The following is a 22,676-nucleotide window of genomic DNA, read 5'->3' as shown; positions in this document are numbered from 1 at the left end:
CCTGCCCCCTCACTTTTTACAGTTAAAAATTAATGATTGGTTGAAAAGTGATTTTTTTTTTTTTTTTGAGCAATCACGATTGCTTATTGTTCTCACTTGACTGTTTTGATGTCCTATCTTTTTATATCGTCGACCGGCTCCTCAGGATGCTGCTCCTCTAGCGAAAGCCGTCTCCAGGTTGCATCCATCTCCTACACACACGCGCATACATACACACACCTACACACACACACAAGCACACACATACACAACTACACACACATTCATGCCTGCACACAGACACAAACACATATGCCTACACACACATATACATACATGCACAAACACATACACACACACAACTACCCATCCATTCATGCCTGCGCACAGACACAAACACATATGCCTAAGCACACATACACATACCCCGCCCCCAGGCACACACATTCATACACACAACTACCCCACACTTATGCCAGCATACAGACACAAATACACATGCCTACACACACATACACATACCACCTACACACAAACACACATACCCCCCACACACAAACACACACACCTACATACACACACTCGTGATTGCGAAAAACATAATTTGAATTCAAGATGTCAAAATTCAAATTAATTTTTTTTTTTTTACTGATGGTGGATTGATTTATTTCACAAAAATAAAAATATGTTTCTCATGTTATTTTACAGGAAAAAAGAATTGAAAGGAAGGAGTTTACAGTGAACATTCCTCCTCATTTTTTAAGCCATGTTTCATGTTTTTAAAGGACTTTTAATCAGTAACCTTAAAAATCAATAATATAGCTAAATTGGGGGAAAATCAGCTTCAGGGGAGCTGCCCCCGAACCAACCTAGCTTCTATTGTCCCCCCCTTCTTTTTGGTGCACCAGCCACCTATGCTGGATCCCATTCAGATATAAAAATCAAATATTCATACAATTAGATTTTTCTCAAATAAAGGGTGTACAGTAGGGTGGAACGAAAATGACCTTAAATTTTTTTTTTCAATTTTTTTGGTTTGCCGTAGGGGGGAAAGTTGTCATTTACGTTTAAAAAGAAGCAGAAGAAATTTCATTGCTTTACTACAACATCTTTAGGTGCCGCAACGAGCTTAAATTTTGATAATTACTGAAATTTCCATTTAACAATGAAATTCTTTTTCATGCTTTCCTACTGTATGTAACGGCACAAAATATGACAGTGAATATATTTTTTAAGCATTACAGTAGGAAAAAAATACTAATTAAAAAATACAGTTTAAAAAAAAATCATAATCTTTACTAATAATAAAGCTGAAAGTCTGTCTGGGATCTAGATCTGTGTCTGGATCTCTGTGACGCGCATAGCGCCTAGACCGCTCGGGCGATTTTCATGAAATTTGGCAAAAAGTTAGTTTGTAGCATGGGGGGGGGGGGGTGCACCTCAAAGCGATTTTTCGAAAATTCGATTTTGTTCTTTTTATATTCCAATTTTAATTATATTTACCCGTGAAAAATTATAGGATGGGCGAGTAAATTACCTAGTTGTTATAACGTGGAACCGTAACATGCGCAAGGCAATTGGCGAGAAATTCTTCTTACATTATTTGTAAGTATACAAGCAAACCAAATGAACTTTTAATTTTTCTACAATGGGAAAAGCCGTGCGGGTATCACTAATATACTATAAAAGACATTAACAATTCCATTTTTACCATTCAAAGTATTCTTAATGATTGTAAATAAATGTTTAAACCTGTATGATGTTTGTGTCTACTTCTTTGACACATTAAAGTGTTTTTTTTTTTTTTTTCTGTACCAAATAACTTTTTCTTCCAAATAACTCTTGAGTCAATTTTTCGTCTCCTGCGACTGAACCATACTTTTTAAGAGCCGCCTTGGGTTACAAGTTTCACTTTGAGGGATTCACTAGACAAATGTTTTACCAAGGGGGGTTCGGTTATTTCATTTTCACCCCATGAAATCAAATCGATGTAATATCTTTGGCAGCAAAAATTAATTTGTTAAACTTTAAACTTCTTAGACCCACCTCTACTTTTTGTTCTTGCATTCAACACACGTCGTAATCCAAGTTCTCTTACATTTCTATGCATTTCTTTGCATAACATAGCCAAATGGAGATTTTCTGTTGCATCAAAATACCCATTTCTTTATAAAACCTGGTCTATAATGTTCTTAAAATCATGAGAGAGATATTGTGAATGTAAGATACGTTCAAATAAATGTTTAGAGCCGTAAGTACGAATAGGTTTTAACTTGATGTTAAACCACACAGGAGCATACGCATTGCCCACTTGATCCGTACAAGAAAGGGATCCTTTCTTGAAAATGTATGAATGAATAATGATTACTATTAATATATTTCAGTATTATTATTTGTTTTAAACAATTTTAGCGAAATGCCACGCCCATATAAAGGAAACTATACTTTACTACACTTTAACAATATACTGAGTCAGAGTCTTGAGATTTTCAGTCAGATTTTTAGATGCCACGTATAATCGAAATATACGGTTTGCAAATGTAAGTCATCTGGAGTGGGGAAGTTTTCCCAGGTTCCTTGAAGATAAATCTACTGAGCAAGTCCCACTTGATATAGTGAAACACATATCCAATACATATTTGTGATCGGTACTTATGTCCTGTATGTTCTCAAAAAGAAGGTTATTTTCAATGGGTAAGGAAGTAACCACAGGAAGATTAGAACAGGTTTCCAGCTGTTGACTTAGTTTGTCTTTAAATTCGTTTGATTCTTTTGTTTTACATCTAAGAATCCATTAGGCTTATATTCCTGTTGTCTCAAAGAAGCTCTTAACCAAATGTAATCTATTCTGGAAACTAAAAAGTCATATATATTTCACTTACAGAAAGATCTTTTCCAGCCGCACTTTTTAGGCCATGTCTAATAAAATAGTAGCATTTCATTACATCTTCGTAAGTGGGTAGTAAAACTTCATTGAAATCGCTGAATATTCCAAAAATAGGACATTCTGACGTTTGTCTCGTCTGCACTTAATTAGACTGAGCCATTGCAAATCACAACAATGAAGTATTTTACCAACTAACGAAATTTTACGCTACTCACTAACTCAACTCGACAAAGAATTCGACACCTGATCTGAGCTTGGCCACACTTACACAAATCACTGCTGACCAGCCCCACCCATTTAAACATCTGCTGCTGCAATGACTCAAGCTCCCAGATGCCAGTGCATTCGGCAAAAAGTGCGTTTTTGCGAAACTTACTTTGCTCTTGCGGCACCTCAATACACAGTCCGAACAACAACAAAAAGTTATTGTGAGACCTGTTGAGCATAAAAATTGCTTTTCGACAGCATTTGAAGCATAAATATAAATTTGAAATTTTTTTAAAAAAATTTAAAATGTAGCAAAAATTGCAATTTTGCAAAACTTTATGCTCTTTGCGGCACCTCAAGACATGCTTCAATATTTTTCATATTTTTTTTACATCTTGTTTGCATGAAAAGGCAACTTTTCCGCACTACGGCAAATTGAAAATCAAAAACTTTTTTTTTCGTTCCACCCTAGTGTACAGTCGACTCCCGCTACAACGCGATCCGACTTGCGCGAAATGGCTATAACGCGATTTTTCCCCGATAAAGAATTTTATTCCTAATGCGAATTCTTCACCCGCAGCATGAAAATTTTCCGAAGGGAATCGCGGTTTTTTTCGTGAATGGACCTTTATCCCTTTGGCATTACTGAGAGCGGAAGTTCCCACACTGTACTAGTCTGAACATCTCTTCTACAAATAACTACTAATTTTCCATTTATTTTTTTTATTCTATATGGGAAAGTTGATGAAATATTATGACACCTAAGAGCGCTGTTTCATTTAAGGTTTGTGAAGATAGAAGGAAAAAGAGAAAGTTTCTCAACAACTATAGTGCATCTGTTTTTCTTACTACATAATGTAATGGTTTATTTTGCGTCTTTCTTTCCCATTGATCATTGATTTTGTGCATCGTAGCAGTTTTTTATGTTAAATAAAACGTTTGTTTTTAAAAGTACAATAAATAAAAATTCAATTTTTTATTTAAGAAACAGTAATGTATAGTTAAGAAATGGTTTTTAACAGTTTGAGGTGGTGTTTACAAGTGTCTTTAATCGTAAGGGTATGTTTATAAAAGTTTTTACACATACCCTTTTCCACAACGCGAAATTTCAACTTATGCGAAGGGTCTTGGAATGCATCCTTCACGTAAGTCGGGACTCGACTGTATTATAATCAACTATTGAATGTATGTTGAAAATGAGAACAAAAAATTGCGTTCCAAAATTTCCAAAAAAATTGATTGCCGTTTTCGAAAATGTTGCCTGAAACACATTCGACAATTGAAAAAAAAAAAAAAAATTCTCTTTTTTTTTAACAATGATGTTAACGATTTTTGTATGCAAATTTGAAGACTTTTTACGGTGGGAGGGGGGGGGGGGGGAAGCTTTTTCATAGTTTCAGAGAATTTCCCATGGTCATCAGAAAATTTTACTTGGAGTTCACTATCTCTTCTGTTTTAAAGAAATGAGCTTTTAATTAATCAAATGAAAAGGAAACACTTTAACATGTTAAACATATTTACAATTGCTGTACATTAGAACAGTATGTGTGTACCATACTTTAAATGAAAGTAATTGCTTACTGAAATATCTTTGTGTAAGTAAACTGTGTAACTTCAAAGAGGAATAACGTGTAGACAGAATTATTATTTTGTAAATTGCAATATGTTTTTTCTTATTTTTTTTTTCTGAAATTCTGGAAGTAATTCAGATAGTAAGGAGTTCAGATAATTATGTTTGTTCTTTATGCTCTAAACAAGTTTTTTGTAAAAATTAGATGTGTAGAAGGTGATTGCTTTAATGCTTCTGGATAAAATACTGATCAAATAGGCAGCTTTACACTAACACACCCAAAATTTCAGAATGAATGTGTAGAAACAATGTGTGTCAATATCGGGATAACAGAAATCTAGACCTTTCAGAACTTTGTCCATGAAGCATTGAAATGTCTGTCCAGCAGGGCCTGACTAAAGTTTATGAAGACACTGGGCAGGAAATTTAATTGGTAACCCCCTCCCCTAAGCTCATTTTATATCGATAAGCAATAATATATCTTTGTCTATTAAAATATCTACTAAATTTGGCGGTACTTTATATTGCAAAACATATGCATTATAAAAAATAGAAGTGATATTGTATTACGATAACTAAACATGATAGTATAAGATGTCCTCAGACTTTTCCTATTGCAGTAAGCCATTAATACCAAAATTACCTATGGTATAACTTTAAACGGTGCTGTAAATATAGAACAAACTTTGGGATTTGCAAAAGAGATTAAATTTTTACAGGGATTTTTTTTCCTAGTAGATATAGTATTTACGTCTAGCTGTAGTGCGATATAGAATGAATCCAAAATCAAAATTTTACCTACAGGTTTGGTGCCTCCCAAATGTTGGTGCTCTGGGCTCATGCCCCATGTACCCATGCCTTAATCTGGCCCTGCTGTCCAGCATTTTTTAAAACAAAACCTATGAATGGGAACGGCCACCACAAATGTAAATCAATCAATGTTTTAGCTGAATATGCATTTTTCTGAAAAAATTTACCAAAAGCTCAAAACCCATATGTGAGCCAAAATAAAACTAGTATGTTGTGGCCATCACGAAACTTTCTTCTATATTTTTCTTTTTTTTTCTGATCCCTCCCCATGCTTGACGAAGAAGCAATATTCCCAATGAAAACAAAATTACACATGCAAAAACTTGACGACCATCCCAATGTCTGAATTATTGCAAAAGCAAAGCAAAGAGCAATAATTGAAAGTTATTTTAAAAGCCTTGTTTGAATGAATTACAAATATTTTATTTGTTAACAAACATAAGATGGCAACAGTTAAAAATTTTAAATCATTGAGATAATATTTCCGATCATTTCCATTCAATTAAAATCACGAGAAATACGCAGACGACAATCTATTACGATTTATCTTTCTTATTGTTGCATTAATAAAGCTATTTTTATTCAAAAAAAAAAAAATCAATACCTCTTGGAGCGATTGGCGTCAAAATTGAACCAAAGCCTGTTTACTTATGGATTCACATATATTCCAAATTTCAACCAGAACGTAGCATTACTTCTTGAGATAGAGCACTCACAATGGAAAAAAAGAATGAGCGATTGCGCTACCCCCTTTTTAGCTGTTGACACCAAAATAAAATCAGCTCGTATACCCGCTAAGGACTACTTGCTGATAAATTTTTCTTTCATTCCGTTCATTATTTCTTGAGATACAGCAGTCACAATTGACGACGAAAAACGTTCTATAGCTCAACCCCCGTTTGAGTTATTGACACCAAAATTGAATCAGCACCTGTTCCTGTTACTGGCAACATATGGACCAAATTTTGTTTGATTCCGCCAGTTACTTCCTGAGGAATAGCAATCACGCGTAACTCCAAAAACGTCCCATTGCTCCACCCCCCTTGGAGGAATTCGCGCCAAAAACCAATGGGCACAAGTTCGCATAGGGGCACATATGTGTACCAAATTTCGTTCGATTTCATGCGGTAGTTTTTGCTGTAGAGCGGCCACAAAAAACTGGTCACACACAGACGTGACACACACACACACATACACACACACACACACACACACACACACACACACAGACAGGCAGACATTTTCCAAAAATAGTCGAAATGGACTCAGCGCACCTCAAAACGTTCGAATCCGTCGAAATTCGAAAATTTGCACGAATCCAATACTTTCTTCTATATATTAGATATAGAAGAAAGTAAAAAAAGGGAGAGAGAGAGAGAGATTAAACTTGTGATGTTCAAACTTCAAACATGTTGTCACGAGAGCTAAAATATCAGCAAGCTGGTTAAGTGGGTGGAATATTTTCCAATGAAGTTGCTGTAAAATAAAAGACTTGATGCTTACAATTCTAGTTTTAATTCCGGTAGTTATTTGAAGCTAGCACGTTTTTTCAGATTCATATACAGTTCAATCTGTTGATCTGGTGTAGAGTCTTTTATTTGTTTTTTTTTTCCCCATTTTATTTTCATTCAAACCGTGAGCAAGGAAGTCTTAATCTGTAACAAATGCATGACTGCTTGGTATTTAGTTTTAAAAAACTGCCAACAAAATTTATTTTTGAAACCATAGAGCAGACTGTGTTTAAGTAAACTTTCTGTTAAGTTTTAGAAGTATAAACTGTAGAAATAAGAATCAAAACTTTATGTTTGCTAATATTTAAGATATCTGTTGCAGAATTAGTGGATCCGTCTGTAAGCTGACCTACCTAATTTAGCCTCACAATAAGTCCTAAAATATCTAGTCTTACGTGTGAAATATACCGTATATACTCGCGTATAGGTCGATCTCACGTATAAGTCGACCCCCCCCCCTTTTTCAGAGAAAAAATCCAGAAAAAATCTAAAACCCGCGTATAAGTCGACCCCCATACTTTCCAAAAACATCGCGAATTATTTTCAAAGAAATTTCAAAATAATAAACACATTTATTTACAAATAAAATAGGAATTAAATAGGAAAACATTTCTAAAAGCCTTCGAACTCGGATTCCGAGTCGGACGCAAAAAAAAGTTCATTAAAGTCCGCTTCCGTCATCACCGCGTCATCGTATACATCGGCGGCTGCAGAATCGTCAATGATATCAGAGGTTGCGTTCGACGAACCTCACTGGTAAACCGGTAAGTAACCAGTTACTAACCGCGGCGTTCTATGATCAACCGGTTACCGCAGCGGTTACCATTCTAAGCAGTTGATTGGTTGATTTGAGCACGTGATCATTAGCTGTCACGTGATTCACTAACCGGTCGCTCCCGGTCGTGCTCGTCGAACGCACTCTCAGTCTGAATGGCGTGACTGTTGACGATAAATGTTTTCATGCGTTTCACGATATTTGTTAATTGCTGATTTGATCCTTAATAAAGAGGAATAAAATTATCTTTATTTATGTGTATCATTTAGGTTTTTTCAGTTATTATTTTTGAATAAGTTTACTTTTTCACACGATCAACTTATCAGCAACTACCTGTAACCGCACATCGGCATTTCTCGTAGCTTCCCAGCTCTCGTTGATCGGAAAAAAAATTCGGAAAATTTGACCCGCGTATAAGTTGACTCCCCCTTTCTTTGATCTCATTTTTTGGACAAAATTTCTCGACTTATACGCGAGTATATACGGTACACGATATTTTGTAAATGATTTGAAATTAAAATGCTGGTTTTAGTATGGTTTGACAAAATAGGGGAGACTAAGGATACTTGATCCCTAGGGATGCATCATCCCATAGCCAAAAATGTACCAAAATCATTAATTAGAAATTTGAAACCTGGAAATTATATTTAAGTTATACATAAAAACTGACAACATTTTGTTTTAGCTCAAGAAATGATCGTCTAAATGTGACAAGGGAAACTTTTTTTTACGAAAGCATTCCGAAGTTTACATTATCCATTAAATACAACTTTAAAAAAATTCCGAAGTGTAATGTTCAAGTACAGACAGTCTTTAATAATTGAGACATATTTTTAGTAAGTTGCCACTGAGTGTTAATAATAGAACAAGTATGTTTGTAAAAACCGCATATTAGGGATATCTCTATCCGCATAGTCTCTAATTATGTTGACAAATTGTTGTGACCCAAGGAGTTGCAAGAAAATGTGTACATATTTTCAACATTGTAATTTTTTTAGCACATATAACTTCAGTACCTCAAAAATATTTTTTAATTTGTAATGAATAAAAAAAGGGTCTTGTTGAGGAATATTTTCAGAGCAAACTTGATGCAATAAAAAAATTTTAATGATAAGAAACAAAGTGAATGTTTTTAAACTATACTGCAATCCAAAGTCCCCTGTACCTACTACTACACATGTTGTAACTGGCAAGATGAGTCCCTGAAGACAGCTATTTTTTTTAAACCCAGATTAGGAGTTAAACAATCCTCAAAGAAGATTTTAAAAACATAATTTTCTGCTGAAGTGTTTTCTGCTGAAAAGTAATAAATAGGTAAAATTAAGTAAACTCTTTCTATCTGAACACTCCCTAATATCAACGCCTTGATATTCTGAACACATTTGATGGGCCTGGCAAAGCTCCATAGACTTAACATACGCTCTTTGTACTCTGAACATCCTATAATATGAACACCCCAGTATTATGAACGCTATTTTTAGCCCTGTTCAATTATTATCTCTCTATGTACTGAACATATGCCTACTGAACAGTGCCCTTCTGCTGAAATAATAATACAGCGGAATCTCTCTATTCTGAACACTCATGGGTCCGAACAAAAGTGCTCAGATTAGGCTGGTGTTCATTATAGAGTTTGTATAAGATAAAAAGTGCTTAGATTAGGGTGGTGTTCAGTATAGAGGGAGACTGGCATGTGTTTGTATAAGATAGGGCTGGGCGATGCATCGCAAAAAAAACCGGTATGCATCTCACATCATTAAACTGGTTTAGAATTTTTCTCTGAAATGATACATCAGTACCACACTCATGTACAGACTCCAGTTTGTGATTGTTGCCGTTTTGATCTAATTTTTCCAAACCAATGTTAAATTAACAGAGTGTCAATCTTATCTGGCTTAGCAACGAAGGTTTAAAGCATCATTTATAAGAAACTTTTCGACCAAACGTTGGTGGAAGTATCCCAAACGACAAAGACTTTCACTTCTCCCCAAACATATAGGAAATGCAAACTTATTTTAGTTCTTAAGGGAAAATATGTGGATGAAACAAGTTCATAATCACCTAACAAAAAAAAAAAAAGTTAAAAGTGCAAAAATAATAACACAATTGCAGTTCTGTATTTTGATGTTATGAGGACCCTTTCTGAAATGCTAAAAGATGCGAGCATGTTAACGAAATGCATGAGTTTGCTTCCATAAGCTTACATCTATTTGCATTGAAAAAATAGGCTCATAGTAATCTCAAAAGACATGTCTACAATTTGCTATCTTGCACTTTTAACACGCTGTTTTAAAATAATTTTTTTTGCTGGTGCTAGAACCTGTTAGTAAGTATCTGCTTTCATGTCTTGTATATATCATCAATAAAATTTAATCAAGATAGTTTAAATTAAGCTTAAAAATAAAAAAAAAGCGTGCTTGTATTGCAACATCGCGATATAAGTTTGACGATGCATCACGATGTAGAAAATGTAGAAATTCCTACATCATCCAGCCGTAGTATAAATATTCCATTGTGTTTATGGACTACGTGTCAGTACCTTGCCTAATGCGCTATAATAGTTACTGAGAAAAAGGGCTGAATTTGGAATTGGTGGCTGGTTTATTCAACTTTGTTGGACCTAAACTCTTGCATTTATTTCTTTCAATTTTTAATTTAAAAGGTTTTATATAACATTTAACAATAAAATACTTCCATACAGCTATCGGTACAAAAAAAGGAGTAAATTTTAATCTGTTTTTGCATTGTCTATTCTCAAGCAAAGTAGGTGTTATCATCCAAGTGAATGTTTTTCCCCATGTGATTCTCAGCCGCATTTTGCTTCAAGGTAATCGTACTTGATATACTGATAAAAATTTTCTTGTATTGAATCAGTCTTGAATACTGAAAAACTTGATACAATGTTTGTATACTTGAAATATAATTCAATGACAGAAACTTCAGGCTCATATTGCTCAGCTGAATCATTTTATGTGATGCAGTAATATCCAGAAAAGTAATTTTTCTCCTTCCTCTCTCCATTTTCCCCTTAATGCCCTTCAATCAGTAGTATGATAAAATTGTGATTGTAATATTATTTCAGGCAGTCCAATTGGATTCTTGGGAATTTCCAAGTACCGATTGTGAACATGTTTAGTATATAGAGAGGTAATAATTGAACAGGGCTAAAAATAGCCTTAATACAGTAGAAGACCGTTATAACGCACACCTTGGGTCCGGAGCTTTTGCGTTATACATGTTTTTGCATTATATACATCATGTCACAAATTTTGAAACTAATATTCAGACTATGTCTATATATTAGCACTTCAGAATGAGTTTTATTTGCAATGAGTATGAAAGTACCAATATTACAGTTAGTCATTCACAAATAAATATGTTTCACCATCGAAAGAAAGTGAATTATCCTGCAGTTCTGCTGGCTTCATGGCGAACATAACAGCTGCATCTTCAAGAGCCATCTGATATTTTCTGTTTACTGTGAGAACAAATTTTCATTTAAAAGCTTTGAATTAAGATGGAAAGATGATAAACTATCTCAAAATTTAATTGGCCTAACAATTTTTATGTTTGCAAGACAAAACAGAGGAAGTTTTTTAACTTCAAAACCCATTGTTTACTTCTGAAAAGTAGTGCGGTTTATAGAGAATTGCGTTATATAGGTCGGCGTTATAACGGTCTTCTACTGTAATACTGGAGTGTTCCTGTTCATATTATAAGATGTTCAGAGTACAGAGAGAGATCAGTATATGTTCAGACTATGGTGTTTTCCCGGGCCCATCAAAATGTGTTCAGAATATCCGGGTGTTGACATTAGGGAGTGTTCAGATAAAGAATCCACTTAATTTTACCTAAATATTATGCAAAGATAGACATGCTCCATTGTTGCCTAGGATGAGATTTTAAGGGTCATCAAAAATTTCCCTCTGTCAAAACTGAATTGATAAATCCAAATGCACCCATATAGGGGGATAAGTGGGGGCTGAAGCCCCCCCCCCCCCTTTAAAATTAGAACTACCTTTCTTTTAGTACTTTTTTCTTTGCAAAAATGAAAAAACATTTCTTCTCAACCCTATAGTGAATAAGTTATTAAAAATATTAAATTTTAATTACTCTAATCTGTACTGAAATCGGTTTCTACGGGGAAAATATCCTGCTAAACCATGGGGAAAATACCTCAGGCCCCCCCCCCCCCCTAAAATTTTGCGTAAAGGTGCCCTTGGATAAATAACACTTTAAATGTTAAATGTTGTAATGCAAAGGACTGTCAAAATCAAGACTGAGTTTCTTCCCACAAAATTCAGAAACATTGTGTTTCCTTGTTCTTGCATTATGGTGATGTTTCTTTCTTCTTTTTATTGCCCATTCTAACTTTCATTTAAATAATTCATTATTTCCAATAACAATTTTTTTTATTTTGTTCAATTTATTTTTATTAGAGATATTTATACTTCTTTTACTTTATTTGTAAATTTCACTAAAAATTCTCTCATATTTCAAGCATGGGTGCTTACTGTTGGAGTATGATATGAAATGCCAGCTAGCCAGGGTTTGAAAATATCCGATAGTTTGATATATATCAGATATTTTGATATATTTCTGATATTTTCAATCAGCACAAACTAAAGTCTTATAATAGTAAATATATCCCCAAATCATTTGATTTTCTTACATTATTATTACTCTGTTTCTTTAATTATTTTTGTAAAATATTTCATTTTATATTTTTATAAATTTTTTACTGGAGTTACTTTAGAATTATCTGATTTACTCATTTCTCTTCTGTTAGCTACTTTTGCACAGTTATATAATTCAGAAATACAAAAATATGCATTAGTTGTTGCATGATCATAAAACATTCTTTTTTCTGACCAATGTTTAATATTTAATCAAGCACTTTTAATTTGAATAAAAATTGTTACATTACGAATAATTTTATGAATGTAAAATGTAAAAGGAATGTTATATTACTTTCTTACATTAATGATGTATTAATACATCGTAAAAATATAGTACATAATTTTTTGGTTATTTTTAATAACAAATGAACAATATTACTATGATAAATATAATCTTTTTAGTGAAAATACCTTAGTTAAAAAAATAAATATTGAAAATATCAAAATATCATGATGTTTTCAAAATAAATATCGGATATATATCGTGATATATATTTTGATCTATATTGACTGACATATATCGGCAAACCCTGCAGCTAGCAATATCATTCATGACTAATTTATTATTTTGTTCCTCTTGCAATTTTCTTTATTGCTTATTTTGTAATGCCCATCATGTTCTCTTAAATACAAAAACTAAAAGTAAAATTTTGAGCCCTATATTTCAGTGGACAACCCACTCAAATGAACACTGGTGTTATACTCAGCAAAAGGTATCAGTTGACTGGCTAGTTGATCCAAAACCTTTTAAGAGATTATCTGCTGTAAATCAGCTGCAGGATAATTTGTGAACTACAGGATGTCCGAAAAGTCCGTGCCACATTTTTAAAACTCATAGAAAAACAACAAATTGGAGTATTAATTTGTGGTTTGTGCCATAATACTTCATAGGTTTGAGGGTTTTTTTTTTTTTTTTTTTTTTTTTTTTTTTTTTTTGACATTGAAAAACATAAAAAAAGTAGAAGAAAAGAAAAGAGGAAAAGTTTAATTATAAGTAATTTACTGTAGTAGCAGTATTATCACCGCAAGGGCGCTCTTATAGGGGGTAAAGTAAGGGCTCAAGTCACCCCCCCCCCTTTTGAAATTAGAACTTCCTAGCTTTCAGTACTTTTTTCTTTGCAAAAATGTAAAAACATTTCCTCTCCAGCAATTAATGAATAAGTTATTAAAAATGTCAAATTTTATTAACACTAATCTGTACTGAAATCAGTTTCTGTGGGGAAAATATCCTGCTAAACCCATGGGGCTGAGCCCTCCCCCCCCCCTTAAAATTTTGCATAGGGCGCCCGCCCTTGTATCACAGTAATAAAACAGGGCTATCACAGGCCCTCAAAAGACCTTATTTTCAAGTGTTGTTTGTAAGGGCCCCTCTAAAGGCCATATTTAATCGTCAAAAGTCCTAAAAAATAATTAAAGGCACCATTTTTATGGATTTGACAAACCCTTCGACGTTTAATAAATGAGCAAAGATGTTTGCTAAAAAGCTGCAATCTAGACTAGCAATAGACTGAAGATTTGAAATATATTAGATTAAACAAAGAGTTTTGCTATTTATATTTATACATGCTTATTCAGGGCCATATACGGGGGGGGGGGTCGTAGGGTATTCCCCCCCCCCCCCCCGAAAGTTTGGTTTGACATTTAAATGTTCGTTTATATTTAAAAATTTACATATTCTTCTTCAAAGCTCCACTGAAAGTTTTTAAACCCTCCCCGAAATTATTTTCTGGTTACGGCCCTGTAGCTTACTTATTAACAAATTCATGTGAATTGCTACTAAGAACACCCTGCTTATAAGGTCACTTTCACAAAGTCCCGAAGAGTGACCTTAAAATGAGATCTTACTACATTACCTACATATGAGGCAGTGAGAAGCAAAGAGATGTAAGTGGCAAAATTAAAAATTTGGAGATAACCAGTACACATGGTGGGGGTGAACCTCTCCTCTGTCTTGGGGCAAGAGGTGGTACTAGTAGCCCTGGTTGTTGCTGCTATACAGCATGATTTAGAAAAAAATTCCATTGAAAGCCTACCTAGGATGTTATCTTTAAACGCGTTTTACTCAAAACTTGAAAATGTCCACTCACTTGCATCCCTTTGCTTCTCGCTGCCTCAAATGTGTCTATGTATGTGTTTATAAGAGAAGCTCTTTCCATCATCAAATATTCCGTGGCGCGCTGCTGTTGTGAAGTAGTCCTTGTTGGTTGCTGGTACTGTGTAACCACCGATTGTATGGAAAGGCAAACATCCGGTTTACACGCGGAAATGGAAGCATCTATTAGTTTTCAGGGACGTCAGATTTTGCAGACGTATGTTAGCCTCTAAGTTAAGACAAGTCTCATTCAAATGAGCGGAATACGTGCATAAAATTTTTACTTCTCCCCTCATTCAGATGGAGTCGCCTTAATTGGATGTTTGCCAATTCCATACAATCCGTAGTCAAACAGTAAGTGGACTGTAATTAAAATGAAAAATAGCTGAGGCTGACACAATTGTAATTTTACTTAATTTATTGGTGTAGTTTTACTTGATTACACATCATGCCGCCACAGTCTTACAATTTCACCCTGCTTGTCCCAGAGACTGCAGTATAAAACTGCAATCCCAGAGGCGTTGCCACAGGAAAATTATAAATATTGAAATTTACATATGCACAGCAAAATACAGTCCTATATAGTTAAAAATAAGCCGGAAAAGGCCATATAATGGCCCTATTTTTTAATCAACTAGAAGAGTGGGAAGACTTTACTGCGATGACTCAATTTCCGCGAAGTAGGATTCTGTATTTATAAACCGAATATTTTCCTAATTAGAGCGCATGAAACTTACTTTACGACAACTTAAATAGGTTTCTAAACACAGTTAGAGCCCCCTAGACATGAAACAGCATCCATTTCCACCATTATATTTGTATTACTTAATATATTGCACGAAATTAGATGAAATATATATCACATTGTTAATCATTGAGAAATAAACTACACACACATACACATGAAGTTTTTACAATCTATCTACTAATCTATGAAAATAGCTCAACTGATGAATTAATTGCCAGTTAGTGAACGTATGAGCCCCCGTTCTTCCTCTCGACATTTATCCTCATTAAAAGTATTAAGTATACACTGTATACAACATACAAAGCTAGTACATTGTTGAACACCATTTATAGATGCATTTACATCCCCTTGTAATAATACAGTGATTTATACGTTCCAGTTAGTGTTTAACGTTTAAAATGAGACAGCGATTCCCTTCACTTTCTTCGGTGATTTTATACCTCCACTCCCTTAACTAGTACAACTACACGCCTCAAAAGAGCTCAGCTTACTTAAAAAGACATGCATTGTTATTCTTTTGTAGGAAAAAGTTTACACGAGGGCATGCAAAAGGCTAGTTACTGAATTTGAAAAAAAGAAAAAGAAAGAAAACTGAAAAAACCGCAAAGTAGTGAAGCTGCGAAAGTTGAAGCACGAAGTAGCGAGGGATGACTGTACACCTTTTTCATTTTCGCTTTTCCTTTCCCTTCCTTTTTTTCACAATACCATAAAAAATTAGTGAGCCTGTGGAGTATTATTGATCAAACTGCATATTGATACAACAATTTGCTGTTTTTCAATGAATTTTAAATATATGTCGAGGACTTTTCATATACTCTGCATTTTATTTTAAAGTAAATGAAAAGTATTTACCTGTTGATGTATTCCGAGCTTTCTTGTTTCTTACCCTAACAATTCATTTTGTGGCGTCCCTAGCAGTCCAGAAAGTACGCACTGCACCTATGCTATTAAATGCTCTTTCAAAATCTTAATCTGTTTATCACTTTCTTTTTGCAGAACTTTGTCAATTGTAGAAGTGAAAAAGCTAGAGAAGCTTATTAATTTTGTATCAAAATAATTGTTTGTGTTTTCAACCAGTATATTGTATATATTCTATTTAAAAAATAAAGATCTGCCCTTAATTTGTTTCTGCCTTGAACTTATAATGTTCTTTATTATTTCATATATTTTATTTTCATCTAATATGATTAATATGCTCTCACTAACCCTGTATCTTACTTACTATCTACAGTTAATAAGTATTGACTGCATTAAAAAAAAAAAATCTTGAATTATTTTTGCAACATTGACTTGAAAACCCAGTCCTGTTTGCTTGAGTCGAACATTATAAGGCTACATACACTTTGTTATTGTTTCTGAATGCTTACCTACAACAGGGTTCGTATGCTCCGGGAAAACATGGAATTGTCAGGAAAAATGACATTGTTAAAAATGTCAGGGAAAAGTCAGGGATTTTACCAATTTGCCTCCCCCTCCCCAAATTTTTCCCCCCAGGGAATCTTGTTGTATGAGATCTAATCTTCGTTTTTATCGTTGTTTGCTGAACAAAATTGTAAAAATTTTGTGGCAAAACGACGCTGGCAATAACAAAAGTGGCGACCCAAAAAACTTTCGCCATTTTTGACCCGCAATAGTTCTCAAGAAAAAAAATCCTCTGGTGAACAGAGCAGGAATTATGCACAAACTCAACAGGGGAGAAGACAATTTACTGCTTTGGAATCACAAGCCTGAAAATGGGACGGTTGATCGGGAAAATCGTTTTTTGATCAGAGTCTTTTCAGCTATGTGTGAAACGTAGTCGCAACTCACAAGATGGAAGTCGACACGATTCTTAAATGCCTAAGTTTCCAAAAACAAAGCAGAGTTGGATGTTTTCTTTAATTGTAAATTTTTTTTTTTTTTTGATTATTTAAAACAATTTTCTTGAGAAATGAAAAATTTTGTTCTTAAAACTTAAATCTTATCCTCATTGCCTTGGACGCAAATGTGCTAAAAACTTTTCAACTGAATTGTAGATTCATGAAGATTTATTATTTTTTAAACTGTTTTCATGCTTTAAATTCAAAAAATTATTTCTTATTTTTTGCCATAGCTGCCATATTTGGTCATTCCTAAGATGGAAGTACACAAGACTTTTTAAGTGCCTTAGTTTCCGAAAATGCTATTGGATGTTTATTGTAATGCAAACTATTAAAAACAACACAAAATGTGCACTTTTTTTCGGATGATTCGTAATTATTTTCCGAAAAAGTACAAAATTTTATCTTCAAAACATTTTTTTTTAAATTCTAATTGATTTAGAAGCTCATGTGCTGAAAACTGACTGTTTTATCGTAATTGTAGTTTTTTAAGGATTATAGTTATTTATAACTACTTTTATGCAACAAATTCAAAAATATACTTATTATCTTAAATTTTTCACTTAGTCGCCACATTTGGTCGTTTGCATGATGAAAGTAGGCGTGAATTTCCAAAAACAGAATTTGTTGTTTATCTCAATGTAAACTATTGAAAGTAACCTAAAATGTGCAATAAATTATGAGTTTTAAAGAATTAATTTTTTTTAGAGAAGGAAAAATATGATTCTAATAGAAGCATCCTTTATTATGCAAAAGAAAAACAAACTGGTGATTATTAGCATTATCCTATGATCAGTGGATGTTGATTTTTATTATTATGCATTATATGGTATGCTGATCAATGCAACAAGCAAGTTAATCATATTTATACTGAAAATTAGCTTTGTATTTTGCTCAATATGTTTTGTGTTATATACTAATAAGAAAATAAAAAGAAATATTGTAAACCAAAAGCAGATGCTTAAAGTTGCTCAATTACAGCAAAACGCTATTATGCAGTACAGGTGACATCTAAGAAACATTAAAATAAGTTGAAAATACTTTGTTTTCAACAAGTAATAAACAAATTAAAACAATTGTGAAGAAAATGTTTAAAAAAAAACTTAAAATTATGAGAGAGAGAGAGAAAAAAAAATGAAAAGAAACTTCTAAGATTTTTTTTAAAAAAATCTAAGGGGAAAAGTTTCAGTTCTTTAGCATTGCTATTTTAAACAATTTTAATTATTTTAAAAATATTGCTATTTAAACTTAATTTTGAATGAAGCGAGTAACCTGGAATTATCTAAAAAGCAACCTGGAAAAGTCAGGGAATTTTTTTTAACCTCAAGTCACCTGTACACGTCTTCACTAAAAATCTCTTTTTAGTTTCAACTCTGTACTAGTACCTGTTGTCTGGCGATAGATATAAACTATAAAACAAACAACAACAAAAAAAATTACATGTAGGAGTAGATTAGCTGTTTTATTCGCTTATTTGTTTTGAATTTTTTTAATATGAATTTGTGAGAAATCATCGATCAAATCACAATCTCCTTTTTTAATTTTATGGCCAATAAGGTAAACAGTATGACCAATAAGTGGCTATTTCAAGGTTACTTATATACTTTGAAGAAAGAAATGAACAATAATAATGTGATTGATGTCTTGGTACTTAATGTAACTATCATATTGAATCAATTTTATTCATCTGTTATTTGAATTTAAAGTATGTCATGTAAATTCATCAGATGTGTGTGGGAGAATGTCAGGTGGCCACTACTGGATCAAATTTGAGGTAAGGAAAAAATGGATAAAAAATTGATCAAATTGAAATTCTGGCATTTTTAGAAAATGGGGCGATTAAGGAAGAGTTGGGCTGTAATACGCTCATTGAATTTCAGTTGAGGTAATTAATATTGTAGGTCCACAGTTTAGTGACATACTTCACTGTGCCCTGTACTAGTGCGTTTTAAACCTTGAAGTGGCCACTGCGAAAGCACTGACCACTACTGGTGAGTTTACCTTAATTATTATAATATGAAAAGCGATCAACTCACAAAGGAGCAGCAGAAATAGTTTGTTCATAAAAGAGCACTACTAAGTTTTAAAACATCATTTGAAGTTAACAATATGGGAAAGGTCAGGTAAGTTAATTTGGAAGAAATTAGTAGCTCATCAAATAACACTAGTTTTCATTTGTTTTCAAGATTTCAACACTAGGTAGCATTTTGCCTTCATATTTGTTGAAAATTCCATAAATGATGTCTACTGACTGACATGCTACAGGATTATGTTTAACTCAGTTGAGTGATATTGAGGCAGAGAGAGTTCATGATTTGCTTCAAGAACAAAATGGCACACCACACCTCTTCAGTTTGCCCAGTGCTTGATTCGCCAACAAGTGTATTGGAAGGTCAGGGTATATTTCTTAGCCTCCAAGAAACCCAGATCTGACTCCCTTTGACCTGTTTTTGTGGGGAAATGTCAAGAATCATGTTTGCATTGGTAAAATTCAAGATGAACATCTTAATAAGCAAAGGTTAACCACTTGGTGTGACCAAGATCACTCTAGAAATGCTGGTTAGGACACAGGCCCGCCATTGGGGGGGGGGGGGGCGCCAGGGGGTCAAACTGCCCCCCCTACCCTTCGGGCTTTGAAAAAGTAATGATTTTACACATAATTTGGCGTGGGTCTTGCCTCCAAATGTTTCCCCACTGACTTTGAGAAACTAATGTACTTACATGTAAGTGGGCATGGTTTTTGTTGTTTTTTTAAATAAAATTTGCATTGAATATGAAATTATGTGCCCACCCCCCTTTGGAAAAATTCAAAATTATGGGCCTGGTGTTCAACTCTACATGGGTAGAGAAAGAAAATCCCCCCCCCCCCCCTGCAAATAAAAAAGAGGCAAAACATGTTCATCACAGCGTAAAACAATTTAATTCATCAACATTCAAAGCATTTCTTCCTGAATCAAAAACTTTTTTGCACATCCTTTGAATATGAAAAAAAGTAAAAATGAACAAATTCAATTGACAACTTGAAAAAGCAATCGGTAGCATTGCGTTGAACATTTAAAACAAAACTAAGATATTGTTACAAATTCTGTAAATATTAGTTATTTTTGTGATTAATTTGTCGTAATCTAGCTAAATTTGGCGTTTACTAAATTAATCTTTCATCTAAAATTATTGTAGCAACGTAACCTGTAAACAGTTTCTTGTAATGAATATACAGCCCCCGTACATTCGGCCGAAGTATACGGTCCCCTCATTTCTGAATGATAAAATTTGTGAATGAAAGAAATAAAATAACGGTCTACGATTTTCGGGAATCTTGTGGAATATTTGAGAGTTCTCTTTCGGTGTGTATAAAAAGCCGTTACGCATGATAAAAAGTCAGTTTTGATTGAGAATTTGTACTGAGAGTGTATTATCTCTGTTTATTGCGAGGCATTTCGCTGTGTTGTTTTTCGTATTTGGAAGTAAATACGTGTGTAACCGTTGAGTTTAAGGTGTTGAGTGATATTTGCTTAATTGCTGATGATTAATTTAGCAGTTGTTGACGATCTCTCCTGTACATAGTGTAAATAAAGCTCCTGTGTTTTTCTCAAGAACTGTGTTGTGTCCTTTCAAGAAAGTTGGAAGTCGCACCGGATCCGTTACAATATAAAAGTGTTGACCATGTTAAGGGGGGGGAAAAAGACCTTTGCTCGATTTACGTTTTGGTTAAATACCTTGATGTAAATTACGTTGAACTTGGCTTAGAAATTACCTTCTTGCCCCAAAAGACGTTTGTTATGATCCATGAAAGTATAACCACAAAAATATGGTTAGTCCGATCATGTTTTCCACGATTGCAAACAAATGCTTTTACTTTCTGATTTTAAGTTCCAGGATATATTTATGCAAATTTTAAGGGGACCAGAAAGCAAAATTGATGCCAAAAAATCGATTTTCTGCCCAGTTTGTTTCAAAATGAACTCTGAATTGATCTTTCATATAAAATAAACAGAGAAGTAAAGTTGAGAAAATTATTGTTTAACGTGAAGCACTTCAGAGTGGGCGTGGCATTTGAAGAGCGGTAAACACAAACTGAAACTGTACACTAGTTGAAGTTAAGAAATTGTACGGATCAGAGGGGCGAGCAAGGAGTGGCCTTGGCCGTTGTTACCATGTTTTATATTGTGGTTTTTAATTGGCTAGATAATGATAACACCTTCAGCTAACTTTAATTATTTCCTTATTTTTTTTTGTAATTAAACTTTTTTTGGAAAGTTTGAATTTAACCTCCCCCTTGAAAAAGAGTTAACTCCAGTAAATAATTTTAATTTATTCAAGTGAATTTGCTGTAAGTATGTATATTTTTACTTCAATTTGTTTATCATAGATCCGTTTTAAAGAAAGAGACGATTTTGCCATTAAAGTATAAAGTAGTACATTGCAGTTCATTTTGTTAAAACAACCGAACAGAACCTCTTTTAACTCTGCACTAAGAATATATTCAATCACACTCCATAGATGGCAGCAGCAGTTATTTTGTTCTGCCAGAAGCTTTCACAGATTCCAGCTAAAAACCAGTTCAGTGTTTACAGTGTCTTTTTTTTCATTCGGTATTTCGGCCCTTTTTTTATTTGTTTCTTTTGTCATGATCATATGAACGTAAACAGGATCTGATTTCGAATTCACAGAATTGTGCCCGAAATTCAACTAATTATGAATTGTACCAGTCAGTACAGTTGTTCAATTTTTTTTCATGTCCAAAGATAAATCTTGTAGTTTTTATCAGAAAATAAAATTTATTAGCTTTGATTGCTCCATGGTTAACTAATCTTTAATAACCTAGACCCGAAGAAATATCTTCTGAAACCGGTCTTTTTCCAAAAAACAATACTGGAATCTTGAAACACAAAATAAATTACATTCCATCCAGCCCTCGGCTAAAGGTTTCACATCTTTACAACTTACCAGGAGACAACAAGTATTACTAGCTCGACTTCGCATTGGTCACACAAGGTTCACTCACAAATACCTCTTATGTCGCGAACCAGCTCCAACGTGCATTACATGTAATGTGAATCAGACAGTGTTACATATTTTAAGTAACTGCCCTAATTTTAACCAAACACGTTTTAAATATTTTAATAATTTTAATCCCTCTTTGAAGGAGTTGCTGGGGGACCCACCCCATTGCAATTTGTACTCCTTCCTCCAGGAGATTGGATTCTCCCTTTTAATTTAGTGTTTGTGCCGTTAAAATGTGATTTGTCTTTTTCTTGTTATTCAAGGTGTTTTATCCAACATATTATTTCATACGTTATTTAAATGTTTTTAATGTCTACTTGTTTTTTATTACTTATTTTAAACTACCTATGTTTATAGCTCTCACCTGAAAACACGCTTACTCCTATACTTATCTATATATTTTATCCCAAAAAAACGTTTGGCGCAGTATAGCCCTGAAGGGCTCTTGCGCCATAAAAAATAAACAAACCAACCAACCAACCAACCAACCAAAAAACAATAACACTTAAAAAGAAGGTAAATAAACTGTGTCAATGCTCCACAGTGATAGTGATT

At 33.7% G+C, this 22,676-nt stretch overlaps 1 protein-coding gene across 1 annotated transcript in view; it reads left to right on the top strand.

The window, feature by feature from the left end:
• LOC129227766 (uracil phosphoribosyltransferase homolog) overlaps nt 1-16,390 on the top strand; it is a 36,552-nt gene extending 20,162 nt beyond the window's left edge. The window contains exon 8 of the mRNA XM_054862372.1: nt 16,255-16,390. The gene's annotated coding sequence lies outside the window, so the exon portion shown is untranslated. The remainder of the gene's footprint in view (nt 1-16,254) is intronic.
• Nucleotides 16,391-22,676: the final 6,286 nt, after the last annotated feature.

Source organism: Uloborus diversus, chromosome 8, assembly GCF_026930045.1.
Source record: "Uloborus diversus isolate 005 chromosome 8, Udiv.v.3.1, whole genome shotgun sequence".
Lineage (NCBI taxonomy): Eukaryota > Metazoa > Arthropoda > Arachnida > Araneae > Uloboridae > Uloborus > Uloborus diversus.
This window is presented reverse-complemented; position numbering and strand designations above follow the sequence as displayed.